We start from the raw sequence: 13,741 nt of genomic DNA, 5'->3' as shown, positions 1-13,741 counted from the left end.
GGGTTGCAATAAAGGAGTGCAATGCCCCTAATGAGAGTTTAAGGTCAAAAGACAATAATAATTAGAGTTTATGGCCCAGGGGAGTAAGCTCCTGGCCGTAAACTCTCAAACAAGCCATGAAATGGGGTTTAGAAGTACTACAACTTTAGAGGGGAATTGTTTCAAGGCTAGGCAAGAGTTTAAGGCACCATATTGACTCCTAAGGGGAGTTTACGGCCCAAAGACCCTTTTCCCTTGGATTTTACGGCCGTAAACTCCCTTGGGAGGGTTCTTATTGTCTTTTCAAGTGTCTAACAATCCTAGGAACAAGTCTAGGCTTCAATACTTGGATTAAGGGAGGTTTAAGGCACTAAATGGGACCATTTGATGGAGTTTACGGCCATAGAACTCTTTGGGCCGTAAACTCCCTCACACATGAGGTCCTAAGAATTTTAACTAGTCCATATCTCATCTAAGTACTTGCCCTAAAAGTTTCTTGGCCTATGGAAGTGTTTAGGGTGCCCTTTGACCCTATTTAAGGAGTTTACGGCCCAAGAAATACTCTTGGCCGTAAACTCTCAAACACTTATGCTTTTTATGTGTTTTCTAGGTCCTAAACACATTAAGGTACATGCCAAAAATGAATACTAAGCCTTAGGAAGAGTTTAAAGGCATTTTGGAACCTAAAACTTGGAGTTTACGGCCCAAGGAGTTTCTTGGCCGTAAACTCCCTTATAGAAATGATTTCTAAGGGTTTTGATGGCATAAATCATGAGTGTAAAGCTTCTAGGTGTTTGTTCTAAGGCTAGGGATCACAAGGCACTCATTTGTGCCCTTTACTTGGAGTTTACGGCCCAAGAGGTGGTTCCTTGGCCGTAAACTCCTCAAACTAAGTGATTTTGATTTGTTTCTAGCCTCCAATGATCATACACTAGGTCCTTAGTTAGTTGCCTAACACGGAAATGGGACTATGTGGCCTTTAGGCTTGATTTTGGAGTTTACTCCCCAAGAACGTTCTTGGGCGGTAAACTCCCTGATCTTGTGTTTTGGACATGTAATCAATGTTATAAAGCATATAACAAGTATTAAAACACATTTAGGGAAGTAGACTCACAATCTGGTATAAAAACCCGAAGATCCGTGAGAGAGTATTTGGCTTTTCTCTAATTGGAAATCAAATAATGAACCAATTTGGTTCAGAATTCTATTTATAGTCCAGAGATTTTTGGCAGAAAATATTTCTATTCTCGGAATGGTTTCTAATGACCTAGAGTAATGGATTTACAGTGTTGCACAAAATCCTAGTGCAATCACTCTCCTAATAACTCCTTAGGTGTAAAACCCTAAAACTGCCAAACTTATTCCAAAAGTTTGAATTATCAGTGAAACAGCTCTACTTCTATTGGATTGATGTGGTTTGATTTGAATGGAAAATTTCGGGTTGTCACAGATGTTTTTGTGAGAGGCATATGCTAAGAATATTCTGATTGCTTCTATTCTAGCTACCAGAGCGTATGTCTCATCGTAGTCAACACCTTCCAGTTGGCTATAACCTTTAGCAACTAGCCTTGCCTTATTTCTGATGACTGCACCAGACTCATCTAGCTTGTTTTTGAAAACCCATCTTGTACCAACAATAGTATGACCTTGTGGGATGGGAACAAGTTGCCACACTTTGTTTCTTTCAAATTCTTCCAGTTCTTCTTGCATTGCAGAAATCCAATCTGCTTCCAATAAGGCTTCTTTGATAGATCGAGGCTCGACTGCGGACATAAATGTTGCATAGTGACAATGATCAGATAAATCTTTCACAGATCGAGTTTGTATTCCTGCGGACGGATTGCCAATAATTTGATCTGGTGGGTGATCCTTCGTCCGTACATGTAGGCGAGGCATCAGATGATCAGCAGCTGCGGTAGAAGGAATGTTTTCAATATCATAGGTTGCTTCGGATGGGAAAGGAAATTCCCCCTAGATTTGAGAACATCCTGCTGAGTCATCCTGACTAGTTGGAGTGAGAGAGACATTTTCTTTGATAGGTTCCCCTTGGATTGTTGAAGGGAGTCTATCTGGAACCTGAGAGGTTTCCCCCTGGATTGCTGAAGGGAGAGTGACAATTCTTGGGTCGGTTTGAGTATCAATATTCTCTATGAGTTCATCATCGGAATCCGAAGATACATTTGATGAAAATGCTTCTCTGCGGGCAGGAACTTGAACAACATCAAGTATTGGAACCTCGATGGTTGCGGCTAGATCTAGAGTAGAGCCTTCCCCCTCAACTGGAGAGGTGGAAGTATTGAGAGATACTGCTTCGGATGGAGATGGTCCAGAAATGTCAGCATGTTGTTGTTGAGCTGCAGGAGACACAAGAACTTCTGATATTTTTGCTGTTTCAATAGGTTCAAAGAGATCATCATAATTGACTTCTACTAGATTTACAGGACCAGAAGATGTAGGAATGTCACATTCCATGATTGCGGTGGTTTCAGTGGATGAAGGGGCATCGCGGATGTGAGAATCATCGAATTTCACATCGAAGCTTTCAATGATCAGCCTTGTATGTCTGATAAGCACTCGATAAGAAACCTTGTTAGTGGAATAACCAAGGAAGATGTCTTCATCAGACTTAGGTGCAAATTTATTAAGCTGATCTCTGTTGTTGATCACGAAACATCTACACCCAAAGATATGAAAGAAACGAACATTCGGCTTGCGGTTGTTAAGACCTTCGTATGGTGTATTGTTGAGACGTTTACACACAATGCTTCAGTTTTGGACAAAGCATGCAGTTGCTATAGCTTCAGCCTAGAAGTAGAGAGGAAGATCGGCGAAGTTAAGCATGGATCTGGATGCTTCTACTAATGTGCGGTTTCTTCGTTCGACGACACCATTTTGTTGCAGAGTGTAAGCTGCTGAGAAGATGATTAGTGAACTCAGTTCCATTATCACTGCGGATGCATCTGATTGGAAGCTTGATCTGAAGTTCTATTTCTTTGCTGAAGTTTATGAGAATCTGAAGTGTTTCTGATTTGAGTTTGAGAAAGAACACCCATGTGAAGCGAGTGAAATCATCAACAACAACCAGTGTGCATTTCTTGTGATGGAGACTGGCTACTGTTGAAGGACCGCAGAGATCCATGTGTAATAATTCCAAAGGTTCTGAAATAGACGAATCCATTATCAGAGGGTGACTTGCTTTGACTTGTTTTCCACATTCATACGTTGGACAGAGAGTATCGTTGCTAAATTTTAGAATAGGGAGATCGCGGACAAGTTCTCCAGTGACTAGATTGTTGATGTATCTGAAGTTGAGATGAGCTAGCTTGCGATGCCATAGCCAACTGACTTCGGATACAACTTTAGAAAGAAAACACAGCTATGGTTTACCAATGATGAGAAAGATATCCAGAGGATACATTGTGCCTTCGGAGCGAGACTTAATTAAGCAAGTGCTTCGGTCACCTGTCATTATGTAACAGAATTGATCATCAAATTCCACTCGATGGACTGCTTTACATAGTTGGCCAACACTGATGAGATTGTGTTTAAGACTTTCTACATAAGCAACCTTCTGAATACAAAAGTTCCCCATGGTGAGAACACCGTAGCCTCGTATGATGTCATTTTCATTGTTTCCAAAGGTGACATTTCCACCATTGCATATAGGCCTGAAATCCCGAAGGTATTCTAACCTTCCGGTCATGTTCAAGGAGCAGGCACTGTCGATCAACCATTCTTCTTCTTGATCCTCCTTACACAATGCCTACAAAAGTTAAGTGGTTAATTTGGGCACCCAAGTGAGTTTGGAGCCAGAGGCCACATACGATGTGTTAATCGATGCATGAAGCGAGGTGGTAGGGACAGGTTTTAAGTCGATTTTCAAACCTAGTCCTGGGTGTTTGAAGATCTTTGGAGTTTTGAGAGATTGTGAGTAATTATGAGTACTTGTGAAGAGATTAGGATTGACCCTGAAATCCTAGGTGTTGGAAGTTCTTTGAATTCTTTTACATTGACATTGACAAGAGAACTTTTTGTCATTTTTTCTAACATTTGACTTGGTCTGAGGTTTTGAAGAAAAAGTATGTTTTTGTCCATTCCGAGGATTGTCAGATTTGACCTTTTTGTTTGTGTGTTTTGAAAAGGTGTTTTGTGCAGGTCTGGCAGGGGTGAAGGCACGTGCAGAACTTTTGTGATGTGATTTCTTAAACGTTTGAGATGACCTTTTGGGTGCCGGAGTTGGCAAAATTCCTTTCCATTTTTTGACTTTGACACTGAAAAGGTTGGAATATGTAAGATACCTTTCCATTTTGGATCATTGATAGAATAGTTATGAAATCCATTTGATCGAAAAGACTTATCCTTATGTTTGGATATTTTTTGGGGTCAGAAACAGTGAACTCCTTTCTGTTTGTTTTCTTGGAAACAGTTTTCTTGAAGTGATAATTTGAAAAAGTAAGCTTCTCAGGACTTTTTGATTTAGGACATTTCACAGATTTCTTGACTTTTGAGCAAATTTCTCGTTGCTTTCCACGAGAGCGAAATTCTTCTTTAAAAACTCTTTTTGCTTCGGTCTTAGGAGAACCGCAGTCAGTGATATTTAATTGCGGTTTCCTAGAATCTTTTGTATTTTTTGAAAAATAGTGACTTGATTCATCCGAACTTGAGAAATTAGGACTTTGAGAACATTGACCAAATTCAAAATTTTCAATTGGTAATTCATGATTAACTGGCTCAATAGTCACAGAACTCTTGACTTCGATCAGTGGGGTAGTGCTTTGGACTATCGCAGAGTATATCTTGGTGAATACTTCTTTTGGAAAATTGATATTTGGTAATGGGACAGATTGCGGTATGTGACTGCAGTCAGAAACACTGCGGTCAGACTGTAAGGATGGGAAGTCTAAAGAGACTTCAGGACTTTCAATAACAATTTCCTCATCAACTACGGAAGATGTCTGAGAATCTGTGTTGTTGATATGAGTAGAAGATTTAGGGAGAATTTCTTCTATAACACAATTATTACTCAGATCATGGAGTTTTCCAAAGTGGGCTTGGATATCCTCAGGAAATGTTTTGTTATTGACTGAAAATAAGAAGTTGCGGTCTGGTGGGACATAGGGACGTTCTGGTGTGAACCGAGGTGATGAGTCCGTTGCGATTGGGTAACCATTGGACCAACCCCAGTTAAAAGTGTTATCAACATTCCAATTATTGACAAGATTCTCAATGGCCTCAGTTTCATTAAACAGCTTTTCAATTAAAAGATTTAAACGTACAATTTCATTTTGTGCTAGATCTCTTTGATTTAGGGCTACTTCTAATTGAGTTTCACTAAGCATTCTAGCATCTTTTTCTAACATTAAATCCTTCTCTAACATTGTCATTTTGAGTCTCTTATTGTCCAAACGTCCTCTAACATGGAACATCTCCTACGAAGCGATGTTCTTCTCATCTAGGGCTTTATTGTAGTCTGTAAGGACGGAAACACAAGTGTCATTGAGTGTGTCTAAGAAAGGTTGACAATCATGCATGTTGTAATTTAAAGTTTGAATCATGAGTTTTACCTGTTCCATAATGCTGAGAGTTCCATCTTTAGCCATATAGCAATGATTCCTTTTTGGATTGGTTGAGCCATCTTCATCAGCAGTTGCTACCATACAGATCTTGCCTTTCCCTTTGCTAAGGACTTCTTCATCTTCATCTCCTGATGACCATACTTGATGATTCCTTTTCACTTGAGCAACGTAGGCCTTTCCCTTTTCTTTATCTTCCAGTTCTTGAGCCATTCGAAGATAGAAGGCTCTATTTTTTACTACATTTGCCTTGCAATCTTTGGCAAAATGGTTTTCCTTATTGTATTTGTGACATATGATGACATCATTCTTGTCTTCTATAGAGGTACCGGAGTCAATTGATTGGGAGTGCGGTGTTACTTCTTTTGACTGAGTCTGCTGAGACTGCGGTGGAGGGAGAGGGTTTTTGGTGGAACGGAAATGATTGTTCTGAAAGTTACGGTTAAAAGGTGGTCAATTTAATTGTTGGTTTTTGCGAAATGAAGGTGGTAAGCGATTGAATTTCTGACTGATAAGAGCAATGGCATTCTGAAACTCTTCTTCTTCGTCATATTCTGAGTCAGCTTCATATGAATGCGGTGGAGAGTCGTATGAGGTGGGATAGGTTTGAGTGTGAGGTGATTGGGCTACTAATGCGAGTGGTCCTCCGAAGTCTGAGCAGTCCTTGAGTACAGTGGACTCTTGAGCTTGCAATTCTCCATAAAGCTTATAGAGAGATAAGGAGTGAATCTTCCTGTCACCTTGTACAATCATTTTGGCTTTTGTCCAGTGTCTTCCTAAGCCATTAAGAAACTACAGATTTGTTTCATGACTGCTACGGATGGTACCTGCATTGGACAGTTTTGTGACAATCAAGTTGAACCTTTTAAATGAATCTTCCAAACTTTCACCAGAGTGGGCTTTGAAATTATTAAATTTGTTGAGTGCTGTAGTGAACTTCTTGTCTTGAGCCTGCTCTGAACCTTCATACAAGTTTTTGAGAACATCCCAAATCTCCTTTGCTGATTTGCAATTTATGATGATGTCAAAGTTGTCAGGAGCAACTCCACATGAGATTTCATAAAAGGGAATAGCATCACTTTCCATTTTGTCTAGATCATCTTTTGTGGGACGATTCAAGGTTGGTTGACCTCCTCCAAGTCTTGTTGTGGCTCCATCAGTTTGAACAGGGGTAAGGAATGGAACGTGGGGTCCTTCTTCTATAGATCTCCAGACATCTCTACCAAGTCGTCTGAGATATCTCTCCATCCTTTGAGACCAGTGATGATACTCATTTGCAACCAGTATTGGGGCTCGATTGGAACCACCAAGAATGTTGGAAACATTTAGTGATAATGATTGTGCCATTTGAAAATTTTGTTTAGCGATGAGCTTTAGTGGTATAGAGGGCTCTTTGAAAAATCAGAGTTCCGATTTTCAAAAAGCAACCACTCCGGCTCTGATACCAATTGTTGAGAGAAAAACTTTGAGACACACTTGACCAAAAAAAATGGTTAGAACAAGTATATAGCGGAATAGTTAATTTCGAAGGATCTGTTAGCTCAACAATAATATTAATAGTTAGAAGTTAGTGAGTTAGATGTGGAAAGTAAAGTAATGTAAATGACAGCAATTTTTATATCAAGAATACAAGTAAGTTGATTCATAACTTGGAATGCATTCAAACCAATGTTAGTAAGTGAGATCAAACTTAGTGAAGAAGTCAAAAGGACTTGCTCCGAATAGAGGTTTTGATCAGATATGATAATAAAAGTGAGAGAAGAGAGAATTTCTGAGATAAATAGTAAAGATACTTGAAGATGCGTATTTGATTCAGAAAAAGTGAGCTCTATTTATAGAGACACAAACATTACAAAGGATAACTTCTAGAAGTAGCCATGCAAGGCATACTGGAAACAAGAAAGCGTAAAGAAAAGACAAAATAGACTAAGTACAAAAGCTTGATGTCTTCTGACTTCGGATGACTGCGGTAGAAGCTTTCATTGCGGTAGCAAGTTGGCTGCGGTTTCAGGAAAGTTCAAGAGGGTCACTTTCAGTGTTCTAACACTAGGGTTCAGTTTAAGGCTGGTGCTTCGTGGTCTAAACATCGGATTCTGGAGATTTATGCCCTAATTTGTTGATTGGGGTTGCTTTTTCTCGTTGTCGACAACAAGAAATCCGGGGAAAAGCAACAACAGCAGATGGCGGTGAAGAGGTGCTCGGTGCCTGTTGTGGAGTCTACAAAAGGAGGTGAAAACGAAGGCAGCAGGGGATTTTAGGTCGTCAACGACACCACCAAGAAACTGAATTGGTATGCTCCTGTACTAATCATAACATGTTTTTTTAGTTGTATCTCCAGTTCTCGACCACCAAGAAACTGAATTGGTAAGACTCTCATTAATTTTTTTTTTGAAGAAACTGAAGAAGCACACCAAGTGTTCGATAAAATGCATAGTTGAAATCTAGGTTTTTTTTAATGCATCTTGATGTCGATCATTCTGCTAGAATGGAATATCGAATTCTAATTTTGTTAGAATAGAATCTTGAATTCCTTGTCAACTTAAGCAATGAATTACCCTAACCAATTCTATCATAATAAAATCGGTTTATAATCTTGTTATTGGTCTCGATTCTTATAGAATAACATTTTATATAATGAAACATTACATTCTTTCAGAATAATATACATTGCAAGTTTAGAGATGATTGTTAATATTGGTTTGTAGAAATTATAGTTATATTCTATTTGAATATATATCACATTCTATTAGAATTTATTGTTTTGTTCTATTTAATGCACTAAAATTTTTAATATTTGAAAGTTGATTATGTTTTCCTTGGGAATTTAGGTTTTGAAGAGGTTGCCATTAATGTGGAAAATGAAGAAAATATGAAGAAAAATAATATTCTTTCGGAATAGAATAGTGTTTTTGTTAGATTTTGATGTTTTTTCTTTTTTTTAACCATTTTTAGTTTTAATCTTTAAGAATAAATGTAATCCTTAAACCATTATTAGTCATAATTTTTTTAGAATGATTGTAATAATTGTTTATAGTCTTTTTGTTTACGGATGAATGTAAATAGTGATTCTTAAAAAATAAAATTCATATTCTTTAGAAAACGTTATTCTTGATAATATGTTGTATAATTCTTTAAGCATGTTTAATATAAAAAATATCTTGAATGAAACAATATTATGTAAGAATAAAACCGTAAATATATTTATTAGTTTATTTTTGACTTTTTTTCATTCTTACAAAATAAAATCGATTATTATTAAAAGTAATATTATAATTTAATTAGAATTAATTTTTAAAAAAAATCAGATTTTTTAAAAATAATGGAAATAATTATCACTTAAAATCCGAAAATTACCTTTTTTAAAAGAGGTTAATTAACCAAAATACCCTTTTGCTGAAATTTGTGTGATTATATGATTCATGCTACCCTATTGTAATATCATAGACCCTCAGATCATGATTGTTGATTCTATTCATTTGGTGGTCCAGATTTGTGCATTCTGGCACACAATAGTTACTAGAAACAATATATATATATATATATATATATATATATATATATATATATATATATATATATATAAAGTGAATATACCCTTAAGGGTATATAAACTTAGGTACCCAAACACACCATAATATGTTGTTTTGTTTGATATATTCATTATAAAGTTCTTAAACTTCAACCCTAACTTGATTTGCTTTCAACATTTTCGAAATTTCACTATTATCTTTCTCTTTTATCATATCTTTTTGTCGAACACCTACTAGGCTTTATATATTGTAGTTGAAAATGAAAATTATGAAAAAGGAAGATAAATGTGTAATTTATAAAAATAATAGATGTAAATCAAATTGAAAGTTAAATTACAAAAACGTTGTATAATTAAAATGTATTATATGATATAAAACGACATAATATGGTATTTTGGGTACCTAAGTTTATATACCCTTAAGGGTATATATATATATATATATATATATATATATATATATATATATATATATATATATATATATATATATATATATATATATATATATATCATCTTCTTTCTTATCAACTTTATAGCGCGCTCATTTATTTGCAGATATTTCATCGGTCTTCATACTGCTACTTTCACTCTTCTATTTTGCCATCTGCCTATGTGACATTAGCATTCTTATGTAGTTATGTACACAGATTTCGTTTACTCTTATTAGCATCATTACTCCTTCTGTGAATGTCTTTTATATCACACCCTGATAATTCCATATTGATTTGTGTGTAAGGTTTTCATTTAGAGCGTCCGCATAGGAGACCATCAGCTCAAGTATCTTATATTAATTTGTCCTCTGTAATGGATGAGTAATGGTGCTCCAATGACCCTTCTTGTCTTCTTTATTTGGTTGGTGACCTGCAACTCCAGGTCGAGAAAATTGCATCGCAGAAAAAGAAAACATTGGCTACTGTTGATAGAAGATTAAAAATGAAATCAAAGCCAATAATTACAGTAGGAAAACATTTATAATTATGCATTTATTTAATAAACAAAGTTTATAGAAAGTTACTTTAAGCACATGTATAGTTTAATACTTTAATTAATGCATGGTCATAGCTTTACCTAATTGGTGACTTTACAAGCTGTTACGATAAAGAATCCCATTCCCCTGGGCACTAACCTTCGGTAACCCCCAATAATTCCACACACAGAAATATAATTATTAATTAATCTGGTTATCATAAGTCTATAATATTAAACTAAAATTAAAATAATAATAAGAATCCAGTTGGAAAATATTACCATGTTTATTTGTAACGAAATATAAGATATTAAACAATTTAGAGCCAACAAAATATTACAATATAAAAATTACTATGCTTCTTAACCAAATAATAATAATACTTTATCGTTTTTAAAATAAATTCTCATGCAAGTTTTGTTTTTTCCAATCTAATATATCTTAAATTAATTACTATAAGTGTTTTGCATGTTTATCATAATGTTTTTATTGTACTTACTTTTAATATGTCTAACATCATCATTATCTACAATTAAATAATTTTTTTAACTTTGAAAATCATTGAAACACATTATTATAAGGTTAGCATATTAAAAGAGTATCTATCTAATATACCAATAATAAAACCCAACATATTTAACTACAAAACAAACATTATGCTTTTATCATTGTTACGTTCCATGATCAATAATTATATATAATTGATATTGAAATTTATCTTTAATAAGATTTATTTTCCATACGAAAAATGGTTTTGAGCATATGGCTAGTGTTTGCATGTGCAAAAAACCCGAAAAACTGAACCGAAATATGCAAAATGACATCGTTTTACATATAAATATAACACCATTAATAAAGTAATCCATAAAATAATAAAAATTAATATTCTATAGTCATGTTTGGCGCGTTGCAATTGTTGCATCCAACTCGTATGACATGTATGGACTGATCCATTTTCGTCATTCGTCGATCCATATTCTCAGTTTACCCATTATTGCAGCCTAGTTTCGTTTCCTCCTTCTCCGGTACCTTTACCTTTAGTAACATCTTCTCGTGAGTTATGATATACTCTTTAGTGTTTCGCAAATTCTTCAATTAACTTTTTGATTGTGACCAGATTCTTCTTAGTTAGTGGTCCTTATGAGTCAAGAAGTTGTCTCGTTGTCACATTCACCCCCATCATGGAAAATAGACACCTCTGTTGATCGTTCAAGTCATGTTGAAGACAATTTCTACGAAGACATTTGTACCTCTCCCACGCTTCGTATAAGGACTCTCCCATCTTTTGTTCGAAATTGGCTATATTCTTCTTCAATTTTGCAACCATGGATGGTGGACTAAATTGTTGGATGAACTCTTCACAAAGTTGAGCCCATGTAGTGATAGCGTCAGGCGGAAGTGCCTTTAACCAACCTTTTGTCGCACCTCTAAAAGTCACTGGAAGCATCCTCAACAACACTATTGCACGACGTATATTAAGAATATTGAAATAGTTATCAATATCATTAACCTCGTAAATATGCTTGTAGCCATCTTCGTGATCTTTCCTATAGAATGGGATATCTTTTATCATGGCCAAAATGTGCCCCTTGAGTTCGAAATTTGTGGTTGCTGGAATTTCGGGTGGTACAAGACTCGACCCGTTGTCGTTATGCATCCACTTATTGTATTCTTTCGTCCTCATATCTGCTATATCCCCCATCTCTTCTACTTCACTCTTTATGTCGTCCTCTAAATCGTTTTCGGATTGTGGCTCGCTTGGAGTCTTCTCAAAGTACTTGAATTTATTGGATTGAAAAGTGTTGCTTGACTCTTCAATCTTCTTCTCTTTCTTCTTGTGAAAATCCGATTCTTGATCTTTAAGTGGTGGAACTAATGGAGTTTTGGATCGTTGTGTTATAAATCACTAAATCAAATACAAAATAAAAACAAAAACATGTAAAACGAATAAAAATAAATAAATTGAAAACTGATTGTTTAGTGACCACGAGGTGGCCAAAGATGCCCACGAAAAGGCTGCTGAACAAATAGAAAAATTAAATTACTATAGAAATATAATTGTTTTTGTAGTTTTTACCACACAAAATCGATCGAATAACTAAGTGAAATTAAACTAAAAATCAAAAAAGTCGTTCCCCAGAAATTGAGTTAAAAACGTGATGTGCACAAAAGTTTACCTATCAACTTTTAAATTTATAAACCTAACTAACGTAACTAATCTATGCACCCATAGGTAGGGTACCTAGTCGGATTATATAATAGTTAGGTAAGTCGGGTGTCGAACATATAGAAAGAAATTTCATTAATTAAAATAACTATAAAAGTTAAACTAAGAAACAAACTTTTAATGGGGGTTTAACTGATTTTTCAAGATCATAAGAACTTAAATCAAACTATTTTAAAATAACACAAACAATCAACGAAAACGATTTTACTTCAAAATTAAAGAGTACTTCTGTTTAGTTCCGATTTATCCCTCTCTTGTAACGCTCTGTTCCGAAGTGACTCGATCCTAGTCTCAGGTGGTGGCTCGAAGGTCGGTCATTATAAGAATTATGGCTCTTGTGAAGGTAATATCTAGCCCCTTTTGGGTGCAGGTGATGTATTAGAAGTAATCCGGGTGTTCGGTTAGTGTTTTGGAGCCTAGGGGTATTTTGGTAAAATGGCAGTTCGGATTTTTGTGGAAAATGGACTTTTGTTCGGAAGGTGTTTAGGAAGATATGAGTTGATAGAAGTGTAGGGCTTCTCGCTCCCTTTCGGTGTATATAAGGTCCGTCGGAAACGGAATTAGAATGAAGGAATTATGATGATTTGAAGTTATTGACATTAATGGTCCCTTAATGGGAAAAGTTGGCAAGAAGACCCACACATGCAAATAAGAGGCACGTGGGTACGCCCAGCGTAAGCTGGGTTATGCCCAACGTAATAGGGTGCATGGTCCTGGGTGTGCGGAGGCGTACGCCCAACGTACGCTTAGTTTTCCTAAAACCCTAATTTGGGGTTGTGACATTATAAAAGGAACATTATGCTTAAAGGGTCCAGCCCCATCTCATCCTTAGGCAGTCTCCACGAAACCCTAACCCTCCTTGAGTGTTATTGAAGCTTTGGTGGCCATTAAGTGAGTATTTGGGGGTTGTAAAGCCATTACAAAACAAGAGAAGAGATTAGCAAGATGGTGGATCGAAAGGGAAGCTGTAGATCGGAGATTTTGGTTCCATTTCGGACCATTGTGAGGTATCAAGTCTGAAACTTTCCTTAAGTATGCTTAGATCTATGTTAATGGAAGTTTTCGGTCCTTTTGGTTCCAAGATTTGACCTTTATGTCACAACTCGCCTTCTAGGTACAGGGTTGCCACCCTTAGTGTCATATGAGTCCCATAAGCAGTAAAGTTTCAACCTTTAGGACTCATTTGTGTCCACGCATGAGATCTAGCCCTTGGAATGAAAGCATGTTGTCACATTTTAGAGTTTAGGCTTGTTTGGTGGATTGCAAGTCACCAAGTTAGTGACTTTATGGTTTAAGACATCAGTAAGGACCTGGATCTGAGTTGGTAGCCTCTAGAGTGGAGTATCAAGCACTTAATGAAAAAGTGTCGTAACAGGAGGATTACGTTGAGCGTACGTGCAGGTACGCCCAGCGTACTCACTAGCAGGCTAGTACGCTTAGTGTACATTGGAGTACGCCCAGCG

The 13,741-nt window shown here is 36.3% G+C and overlaps 1 non-coding gene across 1 annotated transcript; it reads left to right on the top strand.

The window, feature by feature from the left end:
• Nucleotides 1-11,262: 11,262 nt before the first annotated feature.
• LOC145096375 (small nucleolar RNA R71) lies at nt 11,263-11,369 on the top strand. Its single transcript, XR_013703783.1, has one exon. It is a non-coding gene; the product is annotated as a small nucleolar RNA R71 (small nucleolar RNA).
• The last annotated feature ends 2,372 nt before the right edge of the window (nt 11,370-13,741 follow it).

This window comes from Lactuca serriola, chromosome 3 (genome assembly GCF_051521515.1).
Source record: "Lactuca serriola cultivar US96UC23 chromosome 3, Lser_US96UC23_V15, whole genome shotgun sequence".
NCBI classification, from domain to species: Eukaryota; Viridiplantae; Streptophyta; class Magnoliopsida; order Asterales; family Asteraceae; genus Lactuca; species Lactuca serriola.
The sequence above is the reverse complement of the archived record's forward strand: the minus strand, read 5'-3'. Positions and strand labels throughout refer to the sequence as shown.